This window comes from Paroedura picta, chromosome 1 (genome assembly GCF_049243985.1).
Source record: "Paroedura picta isolate Pp20150507F chromosome 1, Ppicta_v3.0, whole genome shotgun sequence".
Lineage (NCBI taxonomy): Eukaryota > Metazoa > Chordata > Lepidosauria > Squamata > Gekkonidae > Paroedura > Paroedura picta.
The window spans coordinates 116302508-116316294 of record NC_135369.1 but is presented as its reverse complement, the minus strand read 5'-3'; the positions used below and the strand labels follow the sequence as shown (position 1 = coordinate 116316294).

The following is a 13787-nucleotide window of genomic DNA, read 5'->3' as shown; positions in this document are numbered from 1 at the left end:
AACATCTCTTGCCCTAAAAATCATTTGGGTCACCTTAAGTCAGCTGCAACATGACAACATTTTACATATACATATATCTTGTTTAATCTTTTGTAACCTTTAAGCCATACAGTGTTTTTTTTTAATAAGTCATATGAACAATATAGGGCACAAGTGTATTTGGGGAGGAAGAAGGAGAGTGGGTTCTTATATGCCACCTATTTCTACCTGAAGGAGTCTCAATTACCTTCCCTTTCTTCTCCCCACAACAGACACCCTGTGAGGTATGTGAGGTTGTGAGAGCCCTGATACTACTGCTTGGTCTGAACAGCTTTATCAGTGCTGTGGCAAGCCCAAAATTACCCAGCTGGCTGCATGTGGAAGAGGAGCACAGAATCAAACCCGGCTTACCAGGTTAGAAGTCCACACTCCTAACCACTACACCAAGCTGGCTCACCCTAAGGGGAATTGTAACCAACCCAATTCTTCAAAGTCAAGTAGGATTTTTTTAATGAATAATCTTGGAAGGTTCCATTCTGTGATACTGTCCTAGGCCCATTATGCACGAGCCAGAATGCCCGCACTTGCGGCAGAAGCACTTTGGTTAAAATCACCGATAACTCTTTCTGCCACTGCCAGTGTGGGTGCCTCCTGGCCCAGGGCTACGGAAGGCCAGCGGTATCTTCCATTGCTTCCTGGGTAAGCCGGGACTGCGGCGGGCTGGCACTGTGCATAATCTCTAGCACCAGGCTTGTCGGCCTGCCCAGCCCTGACCCCACGGTGTCCCTGTGGGCTCCGCAGAGACCCAGAGCTGGCAGGGTCAACCCCCTGCCCCTACCTGGGCTTGCAGAGGGGGCCTGGGCCCCCCACTCCCTCCCCAGGCCATCCAAACCTCCCCCCGCCATGCCAGCTTACCTTCTGGCCCCGGTGTTCAGTGCGCGCATGCACGCTATGCCGGGGCAGCCCAGCATGCCCAGTCCCTGTGCATACATGGGGAACGGCAGGGCATCCTGGCCCACTGTAACGGGACGACAGCAGCGCGCAGTAGCTGCTGCCGTGCATAAGAGGCCATAGTGGGAAAATGCCATGTAAGATAATCTTATCCTTATCCATGGTTCCTCAATATATTTGTGAAATGCCCCTGTGGGAGGAGCGTATCCGGGGTGTCCAAGCTAAATACCAGACAATCAGGGTTGATCCAGCCCCTATTGGTCTAACCCCTATGCTCACCTCTCTCACAGGAGGGCCTATTATAGGGAGAGGAAAGGAAGGCAATTTAAACTGTTTAGAGACACCTGAGGCCTGCCGGGTGACTGTGAGCCCTTCCCAGTTCTCTCAGAGCTCTCATCCCCCTTCCCTCACAGGGTGTCTGTTATGGGGAGAGGAAGGGAAGGTGATTTAAAACTGCTTAGAGACACCTGAGGCCTGCTGGGTGACTGTGGACCATTCCCGGTTCTTTCTTTCTCTCACAGCCCCACAGCCCTCACAGGTTGTCTATTGTGGGGAGATAAAGGAAAAAGGTGTTTGTAAACTGCTTTGTGACTCCTTTTGGTAGCAAACAACATAAATCTATCTCTTCTTCTTCTAAGGGGAAACAGTGAAAGAAGCATGTGAGCACATAATAGTATATAAACATTTTAAAAAAATGGAGACAGAAGGAGCAGGGCCACAGAACTGGGAGAAATTGGTTGCCATGTAATCTCCCCCTAAGAAAAGTCTCCAATCTGAGTTTCCCTTCACATATTTGAAGACATGGCTCTGGAAAGCTCATCTGTAACCACTATGCCAAAATTCCCAAAGGTCAGTCTTTTCCCACACTCAACGAACATTCCAAACTACAGGTTTTTGATACCCATCTCTCCGTACTCATGCCCTCATTTGTCATCAAACCACCACAACCCCCCCACACACACACACACGCACACACACAACACATATATTCAGACTGGATTACATTACAGACTGGACATTACAGACTGGACAACCCCTCCCCTTCTTCTTCCCAATGCCATGCTCTCTCTATCTTAATCACTCTCTTCCTTTCTACCTCCCTCTCTCTTTGCTATTTTCCTCCCTCTTCCCTGCTAGCACCTGTTGTATCAGCTACAACATGCTTTAATTCTAATCATGCCTATTTCTAGGAGTTAGTTACCATGAAATAAATCAGCACAAAACCCTTGAGACTCAAGATTAGTTGAAGCCCACGAGATTTCCCTGGCATATAATCTGTTTATACTTTTAAGCACTTTGCCACAGTTTATTTGAAATGCAGTTGAAAGCCACAGCACCACCTTTCCTGGATGGGATAAACATATTTTGTATTTGGATTCCCCAGGATGAGCCAACCTCCTCTTTGCAAACACTTCTCTCCCTTTCAGTAACACTAAGGGAACTTATATAATAAAATCTAGAATTTAAAGAGCAATAATTTGGGAAAACCTGAAACCATTCTGGTTGTAGTAGCACAGGTTTTTTTAAGTAACAAGAAAGTTTGGGAGAGCAAGAAAAGATTTTGGCTTCCTTTTGGTTCAGACTAATATGGACCTGAAATTGCAATCCTAATCACACTTGCTTAAAGGAAGTTCCATTGTTCTCAGTGATAGCTTTTTCAGTAAACATGATTAGGATTGCATTGCAAAGAAGGGAAAAATAGTCAAATCACAGGCCTTTGTAGTATGAATTGATGGACAATTGTCCCAGACAATCACCCATTTACAAAACTATAATCCTATCACAGGGAACTTTTCCCAATTGGGAGCTATTACTTTTAAGAGTTATTCCATAGTGAGACCATGTGATAAATATAACATACCTTGGGGCCAAGCCCTTTGCATTCAGGAATACAATGGGTGCTAGATGGGGTGGGGGTGGAAGAACTCTTTGGATGGCCCCTTCCTCCCCCCAGGACCTGGAAAGCCTACAGGCTGGAGGCTCCTGGGAAGGGAACTCACCGGCAGGGGCAGCTCTCATGCAGCAAGGATCTGCAGCTTCTGAACCTCAGAGGAAAGTGGAAGGAGGAGGGAGTGGTCAGGGGTGGGGGATGAAAGGTGATTGGCTGGCTGCTGGACAGACAGGCAAGCTGGTTGGAGGAGGAGGCACTCAGGGGCGGGACAGCGGGAGTGGGTGTTAAACGCTGAGTGGCACTTAAGCCATGAGATACGCTCCTCCTCCAAGGCCTTACCAGAAATATATTATGTGGAACAGATACCAATTCATCTGTCAAACCCTAGTTTTCATTTGTTTGTATGGTTATTAAGGTAAGAAGAGAGAATGAAGCTGTTTCTAATGTTATCTCTTTCAGGCTTGCCCAATCTAATCAGATCTCAGAAGCTAAGCATGGTCAGCCCTGGACAGTATTTGGATGGGAGACCTCCAAGGAATACCAGGGTTGTGATGCAGAGGCAATGGCAAACCTCTGAATGCCTCTTGCCTTGAAAACCCTGTGGGGTCACCATAAGTAAGTTGTGACTTGGCAGCACTTTCTACAAAGTATACTGTTAGGGGACTGCCAGATACAAAACTCCCTGCACAGATATATGGCTACAGACATTTGCTGTATGTAAACACAATGAAATTGCTGCAAATGAGCATTACTCATGAGTAACTGCACACTTTTCCTTAACAAGAAATGCTTCTTTGTGCCAGACATGTATATTATCAGAAGCAACCATGAACTTCAAGCTAATGACCTCAGGAAGCCACTTACATTATGGCACAATACAGCTAAAAACAGCCAATTCAGTATAACCACTCAGCCTAATGGCAGAAGGGTGACTCTTTGATCAGAAACACCTCCAGTTGTCTTTGCGGGAGTATAGAATGGATTCCTCAAACTATAGAATCTTTAAGAGAAGTACTTCTAATATCTTATGTTAATGGAAATGAGGGGGTGAGATTATTGGCTGTATAGGAACCACGTTTATTCATTTACAGTCTTTGACCAGCAATAAGACCAATAAGGAAATGGACAGCAGATCTAGTGGCATCATGGAAGCAGTCTTATAAGCATTCCAAACTCCCCAGGGACTGACTGTTTAGGAAGCATCTAAAGGTTTTTATTAAAAATCATACAATTGAATGAAGGGTTTCCTCCAAAAAATGTTAAGACCAAAACGGCCCAGTGCTTCCTTTTCTTTCATTCTTCAAAGAGAACTGTGCTTCTCACCTGGTTTTTGAGTGACATTTGTACTTCACTGGTTCATCATCACCGACTCTTCATTGCTTATTTCTTCCCAAGATGCATGTGCTATGATTTATCACCAGCAGCAACACCAAAAAAAAAACAGTCAACTTAGCATCTCACAACAAAGGCTGGCAAAATCAGGCTAAAGACCAAGACCTGAAACATCTCCTTTCCTTCCTCCCCTCAATTTGTTTCTTATTTTATAACATCTTGAAAGCTGCATAAAACTTGAAAGCCTCACAATGTTTTGTGACATTTCAGTTGGCCCTAAAGAAAAGGTAGTTGATGGATTACCTTTTTAAAAAGTGTTTTGTTTTGTTTTTGCATGGGCCTGCATGGCTGGTTACATCTTTATTCCCTGAAATCATGAAGGTTTTATCATAAACAATGAAGCTACATTTAGAAAAACAACAAAACGTGCAAACATCACACAACATTTCATTGGACAAGGGGGCAGAGTCATGTCAAAACATAAGTTTTTGTTCTTCTAACCCCTAAGGAAGCTCTTGCCGATTTACTTTTCAAATGGAAAACATGCAGGCTCTCAAGGGTCCACCGCCAGACAAGTTTGCTTACAAAGACTTTGGAGCCTTTCAAATGTTGATGTTTATCACAAACAGGGTATGTGTGCTGCAGGGAGTCTGTCCAAGCATGCCATTGACATTTGTTTTTAAAACCCCACCGGATCTGGAATTTGGAATTTTTTAAAAGGCTTGATGGAAAGAGATGTCTGTAAAGGTGACGGGACCCCTGTTTATTTAAGAGAGTTTCACCAGATCCATATGCAGCAGGGTTAAGCTACCTCTGCTAGAGCTATGTAATCTGATCTGCAATTAACTTCTGGACCCAGGTGGCCTCTTCTTGACCACTATGGGGAAGAAAACAAAACATGCTTCAGCTCCCATTCATGTAGAAGAATCCCTCCTTTGAGTCCCAGCCAGCTGGAGAATTTCACTAGCTCTCTCTTTTTCTTAGATTGGAGCATATTTTCTTTTGTATCACTGACGAATTCATGGTGGAGGGACCCCACAGCTGTGATGTTTACTTAATATTAGCCTCTTTCGCTTCCCTGCAGATTGATTTTTAGGTATATTGTTGCTGGCCTGAGGTCACAGAAGAGACTGGGCTTCTCCAGTACTTTTACTAGTGGGATGTAGAACCACTCTTGTTAGCAGGCACTGTGAAATGGACCACTTGATGCCACAAACCTGGGGCACTACCAAGGGCAGTAAATTCACAATTATTTCACTGTTTCTTATAAGTACCATCTAATGTAGAGTTCAACTCATATAACAATAGGTGGGTTTAGGCATACTTAATTCTATTTTGGGTTCTGGCCCATTTTTTTAAAACTCTGGAATAGAATACCACTTTTATTTTGTACCTTCATCTCTTTTATACATGCCTGCTCAAGATCCAGAAGCCCTGTCAGTAACAGTTATTGGCTCTCCCCTTTGCCACGGTATCTCTGCCATGGGCCAGGGAAGAGATTATTTGGGTCCATCTTCACCACAGCCAGCCCAAAACAATGCTATAAACAGAGGAGGTGCAAAACAACTTCTTACAAATTCTAATCACGTGGTGCCCATCCCTGCAGACAAGAGCATCCTTTTGCTCCATCGGCCCTGGAAACTATGACAGAAAGGGGAACGGTTGGCCTGTGACCCAACATTAGTCCCATTCTACGGTGGGTATCATTTGATTTGTTCCACATTAGTCAGTCAAAACCACTGAAAGTCTTGGGGATTTCTTTAGTTTCATTTATTAGGTGTACACACAGAGAAAGAGATGCTTTGTGCTTTAAGCATTCAAAAAAGGCACTCACAATAAAGCAAATGATCAAATGTAGCAAAATACTGAAATTAAAAATACGATATTGAAAAACTGAAACCGAGACAAAAGGACAATAAATTCAGGGGGAGGGGCACCTTAATTACTAAATTACTCAAAGAAAAGAACACTGCTTCTTTGCAAGAAATTATTGCTTTGCAAAGCTGGAAGACAAGGCTAGTTCAATGCATAGAATCCATAAAATATATCATGCATTGAAAATACATTATTATAATTCTAATACTATTCATGTAGAAACCAAAGCAAAGCACTGGCAAAGACCTGCATCAGAAGATACTTGCTCTTCCAACACCAAAGTGTGTACAGGGATCCCAGCACTATAAAATCTGAAAGTCTTCTTTTTTCTTTTTAAACTGACCATGCCACAGTAAGGGACTTTGAAAGACTGGGCATGATATCTGGTAATTGCTAGAAAACTGAAATGACAAGCCAGGTTCTTTGGCAAAAGATCTAAGTGAGAAGAAGAAAGCTGGAGCTTTGCAGTCAATACAGCACTTGCAAGCTTCTTTTTATCTGTTCCATATTGTCCATTGATGGGAACCTAGGGTTTTGCTTTGATGAAAAGCAGATGCTAGAGGCAGATGTTTGGAGCTCAAAGGAATGGAACACACTCTTATAAAAGGCTTCCCTTTTAGGCAACCAAGGCAACAAGCAGAAAGGCCGTCTCACTACAGTTTTGAACTTATGGCAGCTACATTCAATCTCACTCAGAATCGTATACCTGTGAGGAACTGAACTAGCCAACTGCCTCAACTTACCATCATATATGTTTATAGTTGCCAAGTATCTGGAGAAAAAAGTCCCCAGCTTAATAGGGTGTTATTTACCAGGTGATGTTATTTACTCCATGCAAGAAAATATTTCAGCTGCCCATTATCCCTCTATTAATGGGACAGAAAAGGGTCTGGACCTTTTCCTCTGGGCCTGATCACAGAGAGCTGATCAAAGGCAAGCCTGTACCCTGAATTTTTTTATTGGGGAGGGGATTAGTACATGGGTGATCAGCCATCATTATTTATTTTCTCTGTTTTACTTCAACTTTTTACACACACACCTTTCAGGCTTTTTTAAAAACAGGGATTCTTCAGCCCTGCTAACTGCTACTTCTGTTCTAGTCAGTTGCTTAGAGAATTCGTGATTGGAAGATTTATAACTTTAATACTTGAAGAGAGAATCAGCTTATGATTATGATGAAATTCAAGATTCAGCCATCTGCCTCCTTCTTCCGCAAGATCAATGTCAGACTTATTCTGAGACTTCACACTGGACGGCCATACTGGATTGGACCTGGATGTTCTTGTGATTCCGTAAGCCCTCACAGGTGCCGTCAGTATCATGGATCATTCCAAGAATGTGATGATCTGCACACCAAGAATCCAATCTCCTAACAATTGCTGTCCAGTCAGGCAGCAGATCGGGTTTGGTACTTGCACTAGAAGTTGCTGTTTACTCAAGAAATATGACTGCCTTTCCATGGGTTTGCCTCTTCAGCCATCATTTCCCCCAGAAAAGCAAAAGAACTTTAGTGGGTGCCAAGTTCCAACCAGCCAGCACCGTACTGCTCCTTAAGAGCTATCTGGATTAATAATGGATATCTGTAAAGGGTCTCTATCACCATGACACTGGGTCACAAGTCTGAAAGGACTGCATTGACAAAATAGTGTCACCACTGCACTTTATTCATAAGTCATTATGGACTCCACACTGATTCTGAATTAAATGTAAATTGAAATGTCTCATGAATTACAAAATACTTGATTCCAGATTGGAAACACAGGGGATCGTTATAGTGATGGCCAAACAAAGAGGTTGAATTGGAATCAGACCTCCAAGCATCATCTGTGAATGCTAAAAAAGAAAAAGAACTATATTTTTTCTCAAGTTTTAAAATGGCTCACTTTGGTTTTTAATGCATATATATGTGTTCTCATCCCCTAAGCACCTGCACAAATCATGCCTATGCATACTTTACTGGGTGGCCCCTTTTCCATTATTACCAGCATGCATTCCCTTGTGGTGATACCCAATTAACATATTCCCTACAGGGACCTCCCCATTTGTCCTCCTCAGAATGTCCCAGGCCATTCCTGGATGTGAGTAGCTCATCTGGCTGAAAAATTCCACAAAAATATTAATCAGCTATAAAACCAGGGGTCCCCAGGCCCCACCTGCAGACCAGCATCTCTATCAGATAAAGAAAACAGTGGGTAACAGTGGGTAAAGGGAGATGCAGCTGCCTGTTAGCGATCTCACCATTCCTATACTTTTGTTTGGAGGACAGACAATGATAGCTAGGGTGAAAGATGGTAGCCTGTTTTCAATCCATTTCCGCTAACATAAAACACAAATAAGAGCATGAAAATCAGATATGTACTTCAGGGAGTCAGTTCACTAAAGTTCAAAACACTCTGGCTGATCCTGATTTTTTTTAATTATCGCAATATCTTAATCTTTCTGAATTTTTGTGGTTTTCAGTCAGGTTTTAGTGATTCGGTGGTTTGATGTATTAGATCCATTACTCTCTCCAAGCTACAGAGTTCTTGGGAAAATGAAAAGGAGAAGTTTGTTAGCATTCCTAATAATGGGACACACTTTTATTTGAATTTAGTCAGGAGCACAGTAACACAACACTTTAGTCTTTGCAACCATGCTTAGCAATAGCACTCTGACACAAATATATTTCACTGTATATTGATTTTACAAATTCTGTTGACATTACTGTGCCTCCCATTCCTCACAAATGGAAAATACTATGGTCTTGACCATGCTGTAATAACTTTACTAGAAAATTAGCGAAAAAGTTTGTTCACCACACATGAAATTGATACGCATGATGTCAGTCTCAGCATACTTTTCTGGTGTTCTTGTATTCTTTTCCTTTACCTTGATAGAAATGATGTCAGCAGTGGATGAATACAGATGAATATTTACTAAGAGGGAGTTTTTAGGGGTACGCAGTAGAATGGTAAACACCACAATGATGACTGATGCATTCAGTAATTTGTTGTGAATATTCACTAACTATTCAAAATCATTTGTATAAATAAAGCCTGAATTTAAAGAAAAAAATGTTTACAGTGGGGGAAAGATGAGAAAAGTCACTTTCCCTTGATTTCATCCATTCTATATAAAATTATTTTCCCAACAGTTTTCAGGTTTCAAACTAGAGAGTCTCCTGGAATTACAACTCATTTCTAGGCTACAGAGATTAGTTCGCCTGGAGAAAATGGATGCTTTCGAAGGGGGAATCTATAGCATTGTACCCCACTGAGGTTCCTGTCCTCCCCAGGTTCCATTCCTAAATCTCAAGGAGTTTTCCAACCTGGATCTGTCAACCACTGAAAGTGGTTGAAATATGAGATTGAGACAGAACAGGTTAAAAACTGCATGGTTAAACAGATGCAAAATATGAACCGTAATGGGGTAAAAATATCAAGCTTCCAAGTGTCAAATTTTGAGAGAAAACTGGTACAAAATGTGACGTTTATGAAAAACTTAATATTTTTAACGTCTTTCATCCCTCCTTTTTTGTGTGCAGGATTCAACAGCATATGAAGAATATCCTATAAGAGGCATCAGAGAGGATGTGTGGTTAGTATATTTAAATTAGGAACTTCCTGATATTTTTCAAATAATCTCTTCTGGTGTCCTGATTGTCTCAATTGGAGACTTCCTACTGCTTTCATAGAATCATAGAGTTGGAAAGGCCATAAATACCATCTAGTCCAACCCTCTGTCAAATGCAGGATCAACCGCAGCCATGATCATTATCACACAGAGGACATAATGCCACACTGCTGCCTGGTTTTTGGCCTGGGGCTAGTTGCCCTGATACTTCCTGCAACCACATGGGCAAAGGAAAGTGTGTGGTGCTGAAGTCGGCAAACCTGGACAAGTGTGCTTTCCTTGGCCAACCCAAAGTGCCTGGCTAGCATCTTAACTGCATGGGAGGCTTCATTCCTGAATGTGGCTCTCTTCCAGCATCCTCTTTGAAGTAGGTGACATGGGTTGGAGTCAGGATTAAGGATCTGCGGTGGCATGTCCTGCAGATTTGCTGTCCCCTTGGACAGAGATAATGGCTGGGGAAGAAGCAGGTTTTGCCCCTTCAGAATTTGAGTTTTTCAATTCTGCAGCTATGCCCTGTGCCTTCCCACCCCTTTTTAATATCATGGCTGTGCCCTGTGCCTTCCTTTCCTCCGCGATTCTGGCTTGTTTTCCCCTTTAACTGGATCCATATTAGTCTGGCTTCCATCCTGGCCATGGGGTGGAGACTGTGTTAGTTGCCTTGATGAATGACCTCCGGCGCCAACTAGATCAAGGTGGATCGGCCATACTCGTATTATTAGACCTGTCGACCGCATTTGATGTGGTTGATCACGAGCTTTTGTTTTGCTGCCTCTGATACAGGGATCAGAGGAACAGCCCTTAAGTGGTTGACCTCCTTTCTTAAGAACAAGTCACAGAGGGTTGCAGTGGGGGAGAGTTTATCTGATTCATTTGTACTGCTGTGCAGCATGCTACAGGGAGCAGTGCTCTCCCCTACACTCTTCAACATCTTTATGCACCCTCTTGCTCAGTTGGTCCGGAGTTATGGACTAGGGTGTCACCAGTATGTTTCATACAGATGTTAAAAAGCATAGAGGACAATTTTGTAGAATCCCATAAGTCAATGCCAAGGGACTGAGCAGCAGTATTTCTGCACCACATTCTGAAACCTACCCTGCAGGCAGGATCAGTACCACCACAGAACACTGCCACCCAATCCAACACAGATAGGTAGACCAGAACGATACCATTATTGATGGGATTGATGCTCCATCTTACCTCCATCCAACAATCATGGAGACACTCCCCCATCCAACAATTATAGCTGTTACTAGGCCTAAACCCTTATTGGACAAGACCTAATCAACATGCCTCCTGCAAGAAAGCTTGGAAGTGGCCAGTCATCATTCAGTATCATCTTACTGAAGAAAAAATTGAGACTGGCCAAAAATGACTGAAATAACTTGGGTTGAGAGTAGGGTTATTTAGAAGTGACCTGTTTGAAAATTGAGGTAACAACTTACTCCATTAAGAAAGCATTAACTACTAGGGGTGTGCAAGAAAAAAATGGACTGTTTTGAATTTGGCCTGATTTTCTTTGGGCCAAATATAATTAGTCTGAATCATCCATTGTTTTTTGGGATTTGGTCAAATAGATTCAGAACCATTGAAACCAACGACACCATTAAAGTCTATGGGGATTTCCCTCTTTTTGTCTTCTGGGCTCTGGTGGGATGGGGGTTTAAGGTAGAGGTAATGAATTTGAAGAATGGTTTCAGGAGCCTCTTCGCAAAAGTACCTCCTAGCCTTAAAAAATTGAACCAAGGGGTCCAATTCCAGGGACACCCTAAGAGGGTGCCCCCATCCCACCTCAATTATTTCCTTTGAGGAGAAAAATATATTATCTGGACTGTTCATAAATTCCCATCATAGGAAATAATGGCAGTCAGAATTGGACCCCTGCTCCAATATTTTTGAAACTTCAGGATTCTTTTGAGGAGAGGCTCCTACACTCATACTACAGGTTTGGGTCCTCTACCTCAAACCCCCATTCTACTCTGAGCCTGGAAAAGATTAAAGGGGGGACTTTTCCCATTGTTCTTTCCCTTTAAAGTTTAAATGGCGGCTTCATTTTGCAATTCACACAAGGTTGATTCATCCATTAAACTTATTGGGGAATGATTATTTATACTGGATTTGGCTGATTCATGTCCGAATCAAGGCTGATTCAGGTGTTTTTTGACTTATCCGAATCAAATTGCACATCCCTATAATACTTCTCAAATCCTGTCAGCCAACCACCCCACCACAGAAGTAAGTAGGAAAAATCAAGGGTCCTACAAGCAGGTGGTAGGTGTCAATCCTGCAAGAATCCTGTCCACCTCCTCACACTGAACAAACAATTGGACAGGTCAGCACCCTGGCATCTCCTGACCCTCTCACTGCTAACTCCATCAGTTTAAAAAAAATCCATTAACCCCAGTGTATTTAGAAATGTGTAATTCTTTTAAATATTGTATTGTGAATATATGAATTGGCCCTCAGGAGTGTCAGTTATTATCTGACTGTCAGTTATTTTTAAAATAGTTTGACTGTTTAGGTTTGGTGCCCAACCACAAACTGCAAAATATTTTTAAAAATCAAACTTCAAAGTCTGGGATAAGAGGATTCTGAATAGAGGCCATGGTCATTTAAATCTTGAAAATATTTCATGAATATATCCTAATTCAGAATGACATTCATTGGGAACACTGTTCATAACTGTGCTCTGGAAACATTGCAAAACAATTTCCAACTGAGTGAGGAAACCACATATCTATCTTCTATTTTGATTTTATAAAGAAACCATCAAAAGTTGAAAGCTGGCTTCATGTAGTTCTCAGGAGAAACCCCAAAAGAAATATGATGCTGTTCAAATCTTAGGTCAAGTCTTCTTTTTTACATACTTGCATACATAACAGCACGCACAGGTTTCTTTTCCCTGTTCTTTATGAAATCATCAGAGGAAAAAATACTGCAAATTAGTCATTCTTTAAAATTATATATGGAGTTGAAATTGTATACTGAATGCTACCCCGACACAATGTCCCATTAGGGGAATGTTCGCAGTTGGTTCTTCCTTTTACAGATGGAATTTTGACTGAGTGCTGAAGATAAGCCAAAGACAGGCATACCACTGATGATAATAGAATCATAGACTTCCTAGAGCAGGCTTACTTTGGAGTTTCTTGACTGCCCTGGAAGGGTTTCCTGAATGGGTGAGAGTTAATTAAAAATATATATATATATTTTTTATCATATATGATCATGTCAACCACTCCAAATGGCCAGTGATGGGCCTAAAGGGGTTGGGAAGGGGAGGAGCCCTGGGCATGTACAGAGCTATGCTTCCTAACCATATTCTGCATGATTGCACCACTTCTGGAGTTTCTCAAAACCTGAAGAATGTCTCAGGGTTTTCTCAATGGTAAGAAAGTTCAGAAAAGAAACAAGCTTGTATAGAAAGAGGAGAGAGAGGCCTAACTGTCTTGCTGTCCTATTGCCTTCATTTGGTCTGGTCTGGAGGCAGGCAGAGGAAGTGTACTCAGTGGAGTAGGAAGTCTCCAAATGACACTGGAGGAGATTATGTGAAAAGTATCAGGAAGTTCCTATTTAACTAGACTAATTACACATCTCCTCCAATGGCCTCTGTAGGATATTCTTCATGTGCCTTTTGAATTATGCACACTACAGATCTTGCATATTCCAACAATATCACCATATTTTCATGTTGCAACTAAGTTAAACATCTTCAAATAAAGGTAACTGTTGTTTGGTTAACCAATGGATTAATCTATAGCTTCTCATTTGTCATTTTGGGGGGTAACCATTGTAATCATTACATATGCAAAAGGGAAACCAATCAAGCTTGCTGAAAGCAATGATCTCCAGCAGCTCTTTCTCCCAAGACTTCCTCAGCATTTCTTTCCCACTTCAGGGATTTTTTCCTGCTGGTTCTACTCAATAGCTCACCCAGGAGCTGATTCTGCAAGTGCAACTCCCTCGTAGGCTCTGTTGAGGTCCTGGCAATGGTGTTGTTGGGCAATGGTGTTATTGAGCAGATTGGCTGCATGTTACTAATATTACTGTTAGAAATAATGTTCTAATGCAACCAAAAATATGTTTTTAAAAGCTATTGTCCCTAAGCCTTTTCCTCTCCCCACTGTTTTTGATAGGACCCCATCCCCCC

The 13787-nt window shown here is 42.1% G+C and overlaps 1 long non-coding RNA gene across 2 annotated transcripts in view; it reads right to left on the bottom strand.

Annotated features, from left to right (window-relative positions):
• The window catches only part of LOC143841633 (uncharacterized), a 45072-nt gene that overhangs the window by 7145 nt on the left and 24140 nt on the right, over positions 1-13787 (bottom strand). For both annotated transcript variants that reach the window (XR_013232747.1, XR_013232744.1), the window contains exon 3: positions 4145-4225. This is a non-coding gene — a long non-coding RNA (uncharacterized LOC143841633). The remainder of the gene's footprint in view (positions 1-4144; positions 4226-13787) is intronic.